The sequence below is a fragment of the Mustelus asterias genome, chromosome 7, assembly GCF_964213995.1.
Source record: "Mustelus asterias chromosome 7, sMusAst1.hap1.1, whole genome shotgun sequence".
Classification (NCBI taxonomy): Eukaryota; Metazoa; Chordata; class Chondrichthyes; order Carcharhiniformes; family Triakidae; genus Mustelus; species Mustelus asterias.
The window spans coordinates 80395870-80408209 of NC_135807.1; positions in this window are offsets into that span (position 1 = coordinate 80395870).

Consider the following 12340-nt stretch of genomic DNA (forward strand, 5'->3'; position numbering starts at 1 on the left):
ACAGAGTACCCTTCGTCGTCCAGTACTTCCCCGGAGTGGAGAAACTACAACATCTTCTTCAGAGCCTTCAACAGTCATCGATGAAGACGAAGTCTTGCCAAGGTCATCCCCACATGCCCACTACTTGCCTTCAAACAACCACGCAACATCAAACAGACCATTGTTCGCAGCAAACTGCCCAGCCTTCAGGAGAACAGCGACCACACAACCCCGCCACAGCAACTCTGCAAGACGTGCTGGATCATTGACACGGATGCCATCATCTCACGTGAGAACACCATCCACCAGGTACACCATACATATTCATGCAACTCGGCCAATATTGTCTACCTAATACACTGCAGGAAAGGATGCCCCGAGGTGTGGTATATCGGCGAGACCATGCAGATGCTATGACAACGGATGAATGGACACCGTGCAACAATCATCAAGCTGGAGTTTTCCCTTCCAGTCGGGGAACACTTCAGCAGTCAAGGGCATTCAGCCTCCAATCTTCAGGTAAGCATTCTCCAATGCGGCCTTCAAGAACAAGACAATGCAGAATCACCGAGCAGAAACTGATAGCCAAATTTCGCACATATGAAGATGGCCTCAACCAGGATCTTGGGTTCATGCCACATTACATGTAACCCCCATCATTTGGCCTGGGCTTGCAAAATCCTCCTAACTGTCCTGGCTTGACATAATTCCCACCTCTTTAACCTGTGATTATCCCTCTCCCCACTCGCACTGTCTGTACCTGTAAAGACTTGATTACCTGTAAAGACTCGCATTCCAACCATTATCTTGCAATTATGTTTCTGCCTATGTATGCTGTGTTTGTGAACCCACCTCTCCACTCACCTAATGAAGGAGCAGTGCTCCGAAAGCTTGTGATTCCAAATCAGTTGGACTTTAACCTGGTGTTGTGAGGCTTCTTACTGTGCCCACCCCAGTCCAACACCAGCATTTCCACATCATCATGTTTAAAGTGCAACACACTGCAGAAAATGAATTATAAAGTATAAAAGTGGGAACAAGGCCAACCATTATGATTTTTTTGTGACGTTCAGGATGAGCCAAACATTTATAAGCATCTGCTAGTCAACAGATAAATAATGATCTCCTAATTGAACTCGTGATGTACTTTCTAAGCTGGTGCAGCGAAGTGATAGACCAGGCTTCAGCTTAGTCATAGGATAATATATTATGTGTTACTATAACCATCTTGTCATTGTACAACAGTCTGGCATCCAATTTACCATGAACAATGCCACAGAGGATCTGCTAGTATGGTATAAAAGCTCTTCTAATGACTCCACTGCCATTGAAATCATCTTTCTCAAGCTACTGTGGAGATGAATAACAGACATTTGGGGGTGGAGGGAATTCATTTGCACACTGTCAACTATTCACAATCTATATTAATGACTTAAAGGAAGAAGCAGAGAGTAATGTATCAAAATTTGCTGATGATACTAAGCTAGCTGGAAAGGTAAGCCGAGGGGAGGACACAAAGCCTTCAGAGATATAGACAGGTTAAGTGAGTGCGGGACAAGATGACAGATGGTGTATAATGTAGGAAAATATGAAGTTATTCACTTTGTTCATAAAAATAGAAAAGCACAATATTTTTTAAAAGGTGTGAAACTTGTATGTGTTGACATTCAAAGAGTCCTGGTTCTGCTTGTATAAGGAATGCAGAAAGTTAGTATGCAGGCTCAGCAAGCAATCAGGAAAAGCAGATTGCACGTTGGCCTTCATTGCAAGGGGATTTGAGTACAAGAAAAAGAAGTCTCACTACATTTGTACAGCATTTTGGTGAAATCACATGTGGAATACTGTGTACAGTTTGGTCTCCACTTGCATTGGACGTGGTACACTGAAGGTTCACTAGATTGGTCCCTGGGATGAGGGGTTTGTCCTATGATAAGATGCTAAGTAAATTGGATTTATATTCTCTGGAGTTTAGAAGAATGAGAGGCAGTCTCATTGAAATTGTAAAGATTCTGTCGAGGCTGGTAAGTGCTGAATGTTTCTGCTGGTTGGTGAGCTCAAAACATGGAGGCATTGTCTGAGGATAAGGGGACAATCATTTAGGACTGAGATGAGGAGATGTTACTTCATTCAGAGGGTTGACAATCTTTGGAATTGGGGTGTAGACGCTCCATCATTGAATATGTTTAAGACTGTGATAGATTTTGGTCTCTTTGGGAATCAAGGGATATGAGAAGCAGGCAGGAAAATGGAGTTGAAGCCCAACATCAGCCATGATCATATTGAATTGCAGAGCAGGGTCCGCTGGCAATATGGTCTGTTCTTGCTCCTATTTCTTGTGTTCTTTGTTTTATTTTAGCACTGTGCAGGTTTACATCAATTCCTGGGGAATGAGGGTAATTCTGAATAAACCCACTGAAAGCTCAGGACAACAGAATTATCTCAGTCAGAATAAGAATCACTGGAAAACAAGAAAAGATGTGGAACAATAATGAAATTCTCAGAGAAAATGCCTTTTTTCAAGATAGAGTATTTAGAGTTCATATTGGATTCAAATTGATTTAAAATATATAATTGGGAAAAATGTCAAAGTAACTTAGTTCTATTCTCAGCCAATGTTTAAGTATGCTGATTTTCTGGCTGATATTGCTGAATAATGATCAAAAGCAGAATTGATGACTGAATTTTTTCTCCTTTACCGAAAATGATTTGCTGCTTTACTGCTATAACCAGCAGAGATCAGCACAAATCAGGGATCAAATCGGGAACCTCCTGGTCCATACGTAGAATCATAAAATGGTTCATTGTGTGCATGCGGGCTCTCTGCAAGGACTACTCAGCTAGTCTCACTCCCCTGCCTTTTCCCTGTAATTCTGAATTTTTATTAAGCTTTAGATAATTACACAATTCCCTTTTGAAAGCAACAATTCCATTGGCCTCCACCACACTCTCAGCAAGTGCATTCTAGATCCGGAAAAGAATGGGTGGCACGGTGATTAGCACTGCTGCCTCACAGTGCCAGGGACCCAGGTTTGATTCCCAGCTTGGGTCATTGTCTGTGTGGGGTTTGCACATTCTCCCCGTGTCTGCGTGGGTTTCCTCCGGGTGCTCTGGTTTCCTCCCACAGTCTGAAAGATGTGCTGGTTAGGTGCATTGATCCAAACAGGTGCCGGAGTGTGAAGACTAGGGGAATTTCACAATAACTTCATTGCAGTGTTAAGTAAGCCTTACTTGTGACTAATAAATAAACTTTAAGTTTTTCCTCGTGCCATCTCTGGTCCTTTTATCAATCACTTTAAATTAGTGTCCTCTAATTCTTGATCCTTTTGTCATCAGGAACATTTGCTCTGTCCAGGCTCCTCATGACTTGAACATGGCTTTCAGTATTGCATTCCCAAGAAACAATTATATTTTAATTCATTATAGAACCAGAGAAAAGTTGCAGCACAGAAGGCCATTCAGCCTATCAGTCCGAGGACACCCAGGTGCACTTTCTAATCTCACCTTCCTGCACCCCAGCCATAGCCCTGCAGCTTACAGTTTAGGTGCAGACCGAGGTACTTTTAAAAAGAGTTTAGGGTCTCTGCCTCTACCACCAACTCAGGCAGTGAATTTCAGACACCCACTACCCTCTGCATAAAAAAGTTCCTCTTATAATAACCTCTTCCTCTTATACAACTTATTTTTACAAAAAGAACGCTTCCTTTTCCATTGATCCACAAGCACAAACCAAAGTGATGAGGTATGGGTCACATGTATGGCATTGCAGAGATGAATAAAGCTGGTACAGTAGTGCTGTAAATAAATGTAAGCTTTCATGATAAGTATCTGTAAATACTAACACTGCTGTGTTGAAACATTACAAAAAATGTCACAAGAAATGAAAATTTGCCCAGTTATTTAGCTTGTAAAGCTGCCCTTTTATTAAACTATCATTTTCCCCATTTTCTGTATATCAGGTTAGCACCCAACTATTTCTCATGTACTTAATTAATTTCACTGAACTGTGCACTGCATGAACCAATAAACCTTGAAATATATATATTTTGTTAAATCAAGATTTGTTTGTAATATGCACACCATTCATCTTATGTAGGTCAACTGGATTCAATCTCTAATACCTCTACCAAAGAATCTCTGGGATTAAGGAAAATGGATTTCTGCAGAGCATGTAATTTATTTGCAAATGTAATGCATTTCAAGTAGTGAAATAATGCTACATATGTTACATGATTTTCCACTATGAAATGAATCCTATGGCACATTAATTTTGAAGTTCAAACTGCAGAATTTAACAGGACAAATGAGGCTAATGGTGAGGCATGTTTGCTGTGTCTGCTTCCAAAAGTTAATGGGGCTTAATAGTGTGATCGAGATTAAAAACTTAGCATGATATTTTTATATGGATGTTCATATTTCTGGCAAAATAAATTCATCAGCAAATAAACAACATTCAGTTAATACTTCAAATGTGATTACCAATTTGTATTTTTAAAGATCTTCATTGTTCACCAGTTTAAAAAGAATTGTGCAATGCAATATCAAAACAGTATCACAATTGAAAAACCACAAAAAGTACAATTTAATGAAAGTTTAGGTCAAATAATGCCCAAATTCTAAAATATTACATGATACAGGGTTGGAATAAGAAAGCTCACCATTTGTAATTTGTTTAGATCCAACTAGGCAAACAAAGAACATAAGGCTCATTCCTTTTCTTCAAAGGAGAAAATGGAACTGGGACTGTGAACTGAGAGATAAAGAGTTGCTTAACAGGATACAGGAATTACTTTTAACTTTCTATTATTTGATGCTGGAGCCAAAACTTATGCAGAGGGGATAACATTGATGGTATACAGTAGTTAAATTAGACTAGAATGGCCATTCCATTCTTGCTGGATGGAGCTTTGTAGCACCTCTTCTTGTGAAGTTAGTCTTGCTTCTCCATCCTGCTGCTCCTCCAGTTCTGTTCCTAAGTGCTGCCCGGTTTCAAATTCCTGCTGCATAACATGGTTCTGGTCCTGATCGTATCTTAGAGTGGGAACAGGTACTGTTTGGTAGCAGGACTTGATAGTCTAAGGTACCACAATTATATTAAACCTAAGGATATTTGCTACAATTGGTTTACAAGTCAAACTGAAGTGATCCTTAACATTTTACTTTAAATTGAATGTGACAGACAAAAATCATTTAAATAGCTTTTAATGCATATTTGAAGCTATTCTCCACAGACAGTCAGATGCAGCCAACGCCTATTGATAATTTTAAAATGATAAATTTACTAATAATGGCTCACTTGCAAATCTGTTACTATACCAAAAAAATTAATGCAACTGAAAAAATCTAAACCTACTTCTACGCATTCATCAGTTTAGACAATTCATACAGTTCTGGTAATAATGATCAGATAGACTCGTTAAAACATTTTTGATCGCCCAACATTTTTATCAGTTACATTTTGCAGAGTCGGCATTTCTACAGTAATTTTTGAATGAGCTTTCCTGATCGAAAACTGAATGCTTTTCTTGGGAGACTGGTATCTGCCGATCATAGAATCCCTACAATGCAGAAGGCCATTTGGCTCATTGAGTCTGCACCAACTCTCCAAAGAGCATTCCACCAAGGCCCATCCCACTGCCCCATCCATCATAGTTAATCCACTTAACCTACACACTAGGGACAATTTAGCATGGTCAATCCACATAACCTGCATATCTTTGGCCTGATGAATCTCAACAAATGAGAATGATCCTTTAATTACTTTAGAATGAAAGCAAGTCCTTGTCTCCAATTTGTGAGCAACTTCGTTTCTATTCTGTAAAGGAATGTTAGTTTTTGGCCACAACTGATTTTGCTTCAGAGGGCAATCAGGAGATAACTATGTAAGTGTTGGGCTGGAGTCACAAAGGCGAGACTGGGTCGGGCCAGCAGATTTATTTCCCTCAAGCACATTCAGGAATCATTTGGGGTTTTACAATATCGGACAGCTGCAGGATCACTTTTATGGACAATCCTTGTCGTTTAATGGATGTTTAAAATGGACAGTCTCTTGTATCAGCCCAAAAGTGATCGTCATTTGCATTAGTGTCAATCTCAAAGTTTCCTGTTATGGCGTCATAAGTGCTCTATTTATTCTGGGCAGAAAGAGTTGTGTCTACAGTGATATCATGAGTGGCATATGTATTTATCTAAATGTATTTTTTTTCTCCATTATTTTTATAAACATTTAATGTACAAGGAGTTAGGGAACCAGAGGATAAACACTCTCTTCATAGCACCTTTGTTGAAAAATTCAAATAATGATGAAAAACTTATTGAACATCGGAATTTTAATGACATCATGCCCGTCAATGGGACAATTCAATTCCTCTACCTGAGAAAGGCCATGATGCTATTCAGATTATGAAGGATAATAGTTCCCTATTCATCACTGTTTAGTATTGAGTTTTGGTTCTGGCCTGATCAAATTTTACTTTGGGTTTTAGAGGTTGGTTCTTGATCGGTGGATGTAACAATTCTAGAGAAGGGTGAAGGAAAGGTCTTAAGTATGTTTATATAAAAGTTATATGGACTTACAGAAGACATTCATAAAGTCTCTCAGAAGAGACTGTTAGCTAAAGTTGAAGCTCATGGAATTGAAGGCAATTTATTGACCTAGTTAGAAAATTATCTGAGTAGCAGGAAACAGAATAGGGATAATAGGCATGTACTCTTATTGGGAATGTGACTAGTAGTCTCCTGCAAGGATCTGTATTAACTATTCACATTAGTAAATTTGATGGGATAAAAAGCCCCATATCCAAGCTTGCTGATTGCACCAAGATAGGAGTGTAGGAAGCATAATGTTACAAGATATTGATAGACACTGAATGGGCAAAATTGTGGCAAATGGATTTCACTGTGAGGTCGTTGACTTTGGACTTAAAAACAGAGTGCTTTCCAAATGGTGAAAAGTTGAAAACGTGAAATTCCAAAGCAGCTTGTGGGTGCAGGTATACAGATGAATAAAATGTTATGAACTGCTCCAGCAAAAAAAAAATTAGTGGAGGACTAAAATACAAGAGACTAGAAGTTATATCAAAACCAAAGAAAGTTCTGGTGACTGCAATTCAGGACACCACACATTAGGAAGGATATATTGGCCTTCGAAGGAATGCAGGGTAGATTTAACAGAGTGATAACCAGACTCCAAAGATTAATTTAAGACGACAGATTACAAGAATTACAGTTTTTTGCCTTGGAAGTTAGAAATTTAAGGGACGATTGATCAAAGTTTGAGATAGGAAAAAGAGAAATTATTTCCACTGGTTTGGGAAGTCTAGATAGGAGGCATACTCTCGAATTTAGAACCATATGTTTCAGGAGTGAAGTTTAGGAAACAGAATATTCAAAAGGTGATAGGGTTTTGGAACGCTCTGGAAATGACAACTGACGCCAGATTGTTAGTTATTTCTGCCACTTGGGTTGGAGGCAAATGTTTCTTAGTCTGTAAGCAGTTCATCTCAGACTCTAATGGGAGATTTCAATGAAACTGATGAAGTATAGCCAAAAGAAAAAAAAAACGTTTTGACAATGTTGCAGATTTGGTTCATGGAATTTTAGTAACCATTAACATTGGTAGATGGGGTCTATTAAAACAATGTTGTGGGTTGTTTTACTTTGAGTGCTGTTGGTCATCTTAGAATGTTGTGGATTGTCTCAGCTCCTTAGCTGTTAAATTGTGAGCAGAGTTTTCAGAGGAAGTTGTTGGATGTAGATTGGCCGAAACCTCTTCAGGTGAACTGTAAACTCTAGAATTTCTTTCAGCTTTGGAAGTGCTGGATAATTATAGACATGTTGTATTAGCACATCAAGGCAGAAGTACAGGTGCCCTCTCACTTTCTTTTTTAAAGATGTTTTTATTGAAAGTTTTCTATTTTACATTTACAAGATTCAATAAATTGCCAAAATCTAGTACAGTACAATTATTCCACATAAAACATACTGAAAACACCAGCGAATATTTATACAAATGACCCCCTCCTCTCAGCAAGGGAAACCTTCTAGGATTAACTGCAACAAATCAGAGCCTATAACAACACCTCGCCTACCCCGACAAAAAAGGAAACTCCAAAGAGAGAGGAGCGTCAGGATTATCCAATAGATGTTCACAGGAAGGATACCAGGAACAGAATAGCACAAGCATACTCTCTCAAAGAACAGGATACTGGACAACCCCTACACCCTTTCTGTAGGTACCCCAGAGACAACATTTAGGCCCCACTATCAATGCATTCGACCCATTTCCCCACTCAGAAAAACTCTTAACAACTGGATAATATGCCCACCATACATTCCATGAGCTAATAACCACTGCTACTATGCGCACAGTCAAATCAAAATAGAAGACCAACCTAACAAGGATAGATATCCAAGGTTTAGTCAACTACTCTGGGGTGTGCACCAGAACATAATTCCCCCACTCCAAAAATATCAGAGATGCCAACGACAAAAAAACCCCAATCTTTTCCAGGATACATGACCTGTCTGTACTCTCAGGAAACAAGCAAGGATTTCCAAAGAACTAACAAATTACAAAAAACCCCCACAACTAATAGTTCTAACGGGGAATTCTCCTCATCCATAATGATGCCTCAAGGCCTTACTACCTACCACCAAACCACCACCCTGCTGTGGTGCTCATCTTTTATTATAAAAAAATAAAGTGAAGGGTACTAAAAGTTATACTTCCTCAGGTGTAAATGCAAGGATTACAACACACAAAAAAACCAAACCAGGTAAATACTGCACAACCCTTGTGTCATACAACCAACTCAATATATTTCTTAAATGGAAAGGAGTTCTACAAACTATGGCCTCCCTTGTTCCACCGCCAGAGCACGCTGGTGGATAAATACCAAAAAGAAAAAGTAGACAATCCTGATTTTCACAGTATAACAGGCAGCAAACATATCTGTCAGAATAAATAAAAAAATCACAAAATCAGGATTATAATCTCAAGAGAACAAAGTTCAGGATTAATGATGAACCGCAAGATACAATAACCAGCTGTGAAGCTTGAAAAAGCCAAAACCATGAAAGGATCGTTGAGCAACATCCTGGATCCACCCAGAGTTTCATCATACCATCGTCTGAAGCCTTGGCAAAGAAAAGCCTAGGTCCTGGACGGTGACAAGGACCAGACATGTCCAGCTACCTCCAACCCTTCTTGATGAACAGAGGACAAGACAACATAAGACCAGTTGTAAGAGTCTTTGACCCACCCCAAGCCTCGAAGACTGGATACAATGTGCACCATTGAGCCCCCACCAAGGAAACTGCCCTCAGTTGACAGGCTTCTCTTCTCCACTTTGTCCATTCTCTTTAGGATATCTTGTAATTCATCAATATGAGCACCAATAATCTGTGCCGGGGAGCTGGGACTTCATCCACCACTTCACTCATAATAGTAGCCATCATCTCAATGCCAATAGCATCACCGAAGCGTAGGGCTATTCACCAGCAAAACCGACACACTGAACTGCGCCCCACCTGTCTCCAACTGCCTCAATCAAGCGAGGATTTTCTTGATTTAACTCAACTTTTCTTCGTCAAAATTCAGCCAGGATCTTACAAGAACTCAAGATTGAATAATTATGCTTTGTGCATCAGGATAAAAACTGGATTAAAAGATGAATAACACCAGAAATCATGGAAACACAGCCGTTTCATTGCTTATATCACATGACCTCCTCTTCACTTATTTTAAATTTGAGATTGATGGATTTGTGTTAACCGAAGATATTAAGGGATATGAGAGAAAGGCGGGTACATGGAATTAGATCCCAGACCAGACATGCCCTCACTGAATGGCAGAACAGACTTGAGGGACTGTATGGCTTACTCCTGTTCCTATGTTCAAGTCCTTAGTCAGGTTTGGGTTCCAGCAATAGATGTACTACTCTTCAGATAGCAGTCAGGAAGCTGTGGATGCTAATGAGTGATAACATTTTCATATGGCTACCATGTTACGCCACCTTTTACACATATGTGCCCACTTAAACAGTGGGAACTGTATCATGTTTTTACTTACATAAATGGAATTCAAATTCTCAAATGGCCATGCTGAGATTTGAATGACTAAGAAAGTTCCTTTTAAAAATCAATTATGTCCACTTGAGCAATGCGTGCAATTAGTCACGACTCATTTTCTGACTTCCACTTTAATAGGCGTCAATGTCACTCTTTTGCATCACTTTCTAGTCAATTGAGAATGCATCTTTAATTTACATGATGAACTTCTCCCTCATTCAGAAATGTCATGCTTCTGGGATTAAATTATCAGAATTTTAAAAACAAAATTAAAGTATCATTTACAACACAAATATACATGAATAGGCTGAAGAGATAAAGCTACAAGCGAGAGAATGACGATTACAGTAGAGCCGAAATTCGGACAAATTAAAGACCAAGTCAGTTTGCAAAATAAGTAATTGAAATGTGATATAACATTGTGAACCAAAATAGTCCTACAATGAAACTTATCATAGCATCCACATGGCTAATTTTGTTTCTCATTCCAGCCGACAAGTTTGGGAAGTGACTTGTATACATTGGATGTGACAGTAACTTAAATTTCTTAATGTGGGAAGATGCTACAAGCTGCATAATAGCAACTTGAGTGTCTTTAGTTTTGTCTGTTGGTGAGGAAGTTGGAGTCCCTATTGGAAATAGATTAAAAAAACAAATACCACAATACAAAATGTGGAACGTAAAACACTTGCGTTCTGGCACCATCATGCTTCTAAACAAATTCCTTGTTTGATTCAGTGCTTTGATCTGTTTACAATGTAACCTATCACTCTTTCACTTTGTTGCTAACATGCAGTCCATTTCAAACACAAGGCTGTAAAATAACACTCAAACTCACTGACATTGCCATGGATTTCTAAGAAAATGAGAAAAAAACTATTGGTTCTATCAAGTTTATTCCTTCCAAAACTCCTTTAAGACTACCCAAATCGTAGATTCTCAATCCCATCTCCACATCATTGAAGGTAAATTTAATGAGTAACAATTGATCTAAATTTCCTTTTCAAGTATAGTGAGACTGGTGGAATTTGGTTTAGATTATTTTTTTTTGTAGGTGAAAACTGAAGAAAGGTCGGATGGGCACAGCTGGCGTATGACAGCAAGCATGTTAGAAAAGCTTGGATTCCATCAACATGGAGAAGAAAAAGCAATGGTTTGTGAAAAACAGGACTAGAAAGGTTAAGGGTACATATATGCATTGTACATATATTTCTCTCTATAGAGAACAATGACATACTGAGGTGTACCATTCTCAGAGTTGAAGACTGTTTTGATGAAATACATACGTGAAATGTCATTTTTGTTGCAGCCGAATGACTTGCTGTGTATTTCCAGCAGTGTTTTAATTTCAGCTTTCCAGAATATAGTTTTTTAAAAATGGTAAGTGAATCACTTGTATTTTCTAATCATCAAAAGTGGAGTAATTAGAGACCTTGCTATCAAAATTTAATTATTCTAAAAGAAAATGAGGAAAAACAACTTATACAGACCCTGTCAAATTTCCTTTGTTTTTCACTAACCACACGTTGGAGACATGGGTCAAACAAAAGTTTGCATCCAACTGGTCTGTACTTCCCTGGTGCATATGGTTTACATGCATCTCTGTATATGAATGGACGTATCCTGCACTGAAAAGGCCAACTCTAAAATGGGAGGGGGTGGTGGGCAGAAGTTGGGATAACATAAAAGTAAATTCCCAATTTGTGCATTTCTCTTTGTCCAACAATGTTAGTTATTTGACCACTATATTTCCTATCTGTTGACAAAACACAGGTGATTATTACAGGCTTTATTTGATATAAATATAACCTTTTGAAACAACTCAATTAGAAGACATTTTCAGATTATGCTTTAAAATTTATAAAGCATCTACCAATATTAACTGAATAACCACAGTGTCATTATTTTCTACTTCTCAGACATTTCTTAACTCAAATTTTATCTGAATATAGTTTTTGAAATTTAACTTCTTTTGAAAATTAAAAGTCAAATAGACTTTGTTAAAGTCAGAGAAACATTGCTGCTTATTTATCTAAATCAACGGCTGCATCCTCAACTTATGCAGACTGTGTATTGCTCAAGTTGCAGAACCTACCTTCAGCTAACAAAACCACCAGTATGGGCAAAAATATCAAGTCCAATCCACAGCTCTTAGGAAAGATTGAGGCCGAGGCCTTCAAGTAAAATCTTTAATGCAGTTAACAGGCTATATGGTAAAATATGTCTGTTTTTTGTTTGAAATCTTATTTTGAACACTAGTTATTTCAACATAACTTTTAAATAAATAATTGAG